The 4,696-nt window shown below is 48.8% G+C and overlaps 1 pseudogene; it reads right to left on the bottom strand.

Annotated features, from left to right (window-relative positions):
* Window positions 1-2,089: 2,089 nt before the first annotated feature.
* Window positions 2,090-2,236, bottom strand: LOC146822887 (5.8S ribosomal RNA; annotated as a pseudogene).
* Window positions 2,237-4,696: the final 2,460 nt, after the last annotated feature.

Below are 4,696 nucleotides of genomic sequence, written 5' to 3'. Positions count from 1 at the left end.
ATTCACTAAACCCTGACCTAGAATCAGGTCATCTACAAATGATTTAGCACCAGGTGACCCATGAACATGTGGTGCACTAAGGGTGATGGAGGTGGCCATCCGCTGCCCACACTCCAGTTCCAGAACAAGCAGATCTATGTACCGGCCCAGAGGCAGGCTATTCCAGGCCAACCAAGGCTGCATGGTACTGCATTATCATTATGGTTTGGGAGTGTTCTAACTTAGAGGTGTTCAGTCATATTCTCACAGATGGTAACTTTGCCACATTGCCCCCTCAGCCAAGCACATCCTCATGTGTGGGGAAATGACGTAGGGCAGTGCAGCAAGTCACCTTGCTGTGCTGCCCTACATCAAAGTGAAAAGGCAGAAATGCACCGTATTTATTAAATACGGTGCATTCCTGTCCTTCTCCCAGTGCTCACACCATTTCAGCAGCCTAGTGCCAACACAGGCACCCTTGCACTTTGGTGCAAGGGTGCCTGTGTTGTAGGCAGTATTGTTTTTGTGCAGGAAGGGGCACCTTCCTGCACAAAAACAATCCTGAGAGGTGTTTTCCTCTTTCTTTGTGTGCTGTGGAATGCAGCACAAATGGAAAGAGGAATAAATGAGGAAAAATAAAATTATTTCTCCTTGTTATGCCTCACCTCAGGATATGTAAGGCTTTGGCACTTCCTAAAGGTAACATGGTCTTGGGAAAGAAGCAGCCTCCATGGGTTTTGCATGGGAACATCCAAAGCAACACCCATTGAACGCCTCCTGAGCGCAGAGGAAGACAATGCAGCGATTTGCGCTGTCTTGCTTTACGCTTTATCTATGAGGCCATTGAAAGCCACGCAAAGTGGCCTTGCGTGACCTCAGAGGTATGATTTTGTAGCTTGTGTCACTGAAGCGTCATAAAAAGTGATGCACCAGTGGTGCAAGGGCCTCATGAGTATGTTCCCAAATGTCTAAACTTGTGGTTCCTCTCATATGCAACAACACATCATCAGTAAAGTCAAACTAACATGTTTCACAACAGTCTAAACGCAGCTTGTGTTTCCTGTTAGTGGGTGAGCAACCCAATTCTTGATGAATTCCGCTTCACATTGATAGGAAGAGCAGACATCGAAGGATCAAAAAGCAACATCGCTATAAACATTCAACAGCGTGTGCCCAGGTGACGGTCCCGTAGAGGGGATCCGCCTTTCAGTGTGGCCGACCTTCCTGCCATGTTTAATCCTCCGGGTGGACTGCATGGATCCAACTGTTCACTTCTCTATGGTTTCACACCCTCTTGAACTGTCTCTTCAAAGTTCATTTCAACTTTCCCTTATGGTGGTTGTTGGCTATCGTCTCCTGCCCATATTTGGCCATAGATGGAGTTTACCACCTGCTTTGGGCTGCATTCCCAAGCGACCTGACTCCAAGAAGATCTCATCCCAGGCACAGGGGGATGCTACTAGCCCAACACTGCCCACCGGGTGAGCCTCAATCATAAGGACTTCGGCCCTGTGATATACACCGGTGAGTTGGTCTTCTGTACGCCACATTTCCCGCACCCGCTGCAGGGATGGGATTTGGTGCTGGGCACCACCCTCTTCACTTGCCGTTACTCAGGAAATCCTTGATAGTTTCTTTTTCTCCACTTATTAATATGCTTAAATTCAGACAATCGCTACATCTGCTCTGAGGTTATATTCAGATGCTAAAGCATGGGGAGCCGGACAAATTTCAAGGGCACCAGAAAGGGAGATCCCTCTTTCGCACAGTGTTCACAGCAGCACACACTTTCCCAGATCAAAGACCAAAGCCTCCAGGGGCCAGTATGGAAACCAGCACCCAAAAGGCATGTAGTGCACCTTCCCAGCCCCAGCTACAGAAGTAGGCAAATAAAGCGGTGCATGCTCTCAGCCATGGAACACCACAGACAGTTATGCACGGCATATAGCCAGGTGCATGGCAGGTGCACTGGAAGCATACCTCTGCAGAGAGACTAAGGGGGCCCATGTGGTGGGCGATTAGGAGATCCTTAGGAGAACAAAGTGAGCAGAGCCCCATGCAACAGTACCAACTTAACCCTGGGAGAACCCCAGGGTGATTGACGTTCAAGCAACCCTCAAAACCCTGGGAGGAATCGAGGGCTGCAATGTGCATTTGAAATTCTCAATGACCAATGTTTTCTGGAATTCACACTGATTCTCACAGATAGCTATTTTTTTTATTGATGCACAAGCCAAATGATCCACTGCAATGAGTCACAGGCAACGTTTGCAATGTTTGCCAGCATGCAGCTATAGGAGATGCAGGAGGAAGTCATCACCAGCCATTCACTGCCCATGCAGTGAGACAGCCCAGCACCCTATCATGCTTCCCTCTGGAATTTGGCCTCCACAATTTAAAAAAAAGTGTTTCCAGGCCGCCCCACTACTGCAGCAGGCAAGCAAGAAAGAGTCTCCCATGGCAGCACAGACAGGAAGCTCCACCACCAGCCTTCCCAGGCAGTGCCACACAAGTCTCTAAACTACAGCCTGGCCACACGGGACCAGTCCACCAGTCAATAAGGGAGGGTAGCCCTACCTACACATCAGTCATCAGCTTCCCACTGGGGTGGGTGGAAGCCTGGACTCGACCGCTGCATATTGAGAGTCCCTAGCTTAGGTGGCAGCCCTGAGCCATGCTAGTGGACAGGGGCTCCCCTTGCCAAGAGGAGATGAGCCAGGTTCCCCCACACTGTCAAAGTAACTCACACTCTTCTAGTACACATGTGGAAGCACGAGCTTCAGCAGGCAGCATCTACTCCCACCTCTGGAAGCAGTTCACACTGGCTTCAAAGGGCTTGCCTTCTCTACCTAGAGGACACAGGGTTCCCTCATGGCTCCTGCTCCTTTACATCCAGGTTGCCCTGCCACCCAAGACAGGCCACTCCTTAGTCACTTGAAATTTGTGCAGGCCGGGATCAGGCTTGAGAGAGCCCATGTGGCAGGCCCTACAGGGGTCGCTCGCCAGGGAGAAACTGCAATTCAGTTACCCCCAGGTGAGAGCCCAGTGAGCATAGGTTCTCTCAGGAGGTCTATCTCTCATAATGTTCTGCACCGAAAGGGCCCTTGGCGTTACCTGCCCTGGTCCCTCACATGCAGGTTGGGTCCTGCCGGGTGGAGAAGCTCATCCGGTGCCCTGCCCTCATCCAAGCGCTGAGCAGCCATTGATCGCTCCACTGGCCAGAACCCACAAGGGTAGGACCAGGCTACGTGCTTTGGGGTTCTGTCTGGGAGACTCTCTAGGGTTCAAAGTGTCACTGTGAGTATCTTGCGCCACTCCATCAATAATGATCCTTTGGCAGGTTCACCTATGGAAACTTGGTTACGACATTTATCTCCTCTAGATGGTTAAGTATGATCATCTTCTTGGTGCTCCACCAGAGCCGTTGCTGACATCAGAAAAGACCTCACTACATCATCCAAGGACCTCACTAAACCATATAATTGATAGTAGTGATGGGCAGTGTGTACTAAGATCATCTACTGGGATCTGTCAAAGCCAGGAAGTACTGATCCCTAGAAGAATTACAATTCACAATAAAGTACGAAATGGCTAACTCTTAGTGAGAGGAAAAAAGGAAAGATACTGAAGGACAAGTGTTCTGTGGACACCTATCAGGTGGAGATATCCCTCAGGACAAGAACCCCCACTCACCATTAGGTGACATGCTTCATCATTTGGTTTCCCTCCTCACACCGAGGTGTGGGCTAGGACTCCCCTAGGGGAGGAGCTGAGGTGTTTTCTCCGAGGATGAGCATGAAAAGAGGGTGAGTGAGGGGCAGAGTGCATAAAAGTGTGAAAGGTGTGATATAAAAATGTCTGTCTGAGTCCACTGAAAATGTATTAAGTGGTCACAGCGACATGGTTAAAATGCAAAGTGGGTAGGGATTCAACAGATATACCCTAGTACATTCGGTGAACACGTTTCTGCCACCAGACGTTCGTCAGGACCTAAATATCCAGTCACTTTGCAAAAAGGTGATAAAAGTGAAATTATACAAGCCACTACTGACACTGCGTGGCCCGATGTTCAACGTCAATCTTCGTTTCCGAGGGGAACGTGAAACTATTGTGTAAAAAAATCATGTGCACCTTCCATGCTCTTGGACCATTTCGTGGCGCCCAGTTCAAGATCCTGGAAATGTCCCTGAATGAGATGCAAGACCTATTTGATTTGCCAATGCTTGTTTGTAATCCATGTGGTATGTGGATGGATTGTCATGGTTTGTAGTTATATGGCATGTAAGTGCCATTTTGGATAAATACACACACATTTTTAACTTTTCCTTTCGTATCTATTTTGAGTGGCTCTTCAATGTGCAAGGATAAATGTTACTAAAGACCATACGAAACCTCAGACTTATATCTACCAATGTTTTTTAAAGGCATTAGCAAATCTGGAAATGGCACAAACACCATGGGTGGATGCGTGGGAACACTCATGCTTCCCACATGGAGTGCCTTCCCATGGCAGAGTAGCGCAAGGAAGCGACTTGCTCTGCCTTGCGTTACTCCAGATTTACTGTGCCAAGCAGAGCCACAGAAGATGGCTCTGCGTGACACAGTAAATCTCACATAGGGGCTTGTGTTGTCCTTGTGTCACCTTGCATGACCAAGAGCAATGCAAGCCCTTGATGAATCTGACCCATAGTGTCAATCAGTTTCTCACACTCAGGCA

The sequence above is a fragment of the Triturus cristatus genome, chromosome 5_2, assembly GCF_964204655.1.
Source record: "Triturus cristatus chromosome 5_2, aTriCri1.1, whole genome shotgun sequence".
NCBI classification, from domain to species: domain Eukaryota; kingdom Metazoa; phylum Chordata; class Amphibia; order Caudata; family Salamandridae; genus Triturus; species Triturus cristatus.
Note: the sequence above shows the minus strand (reverse complement) of the source record. Positions and strands in the feature narration are given on the sequence as shown.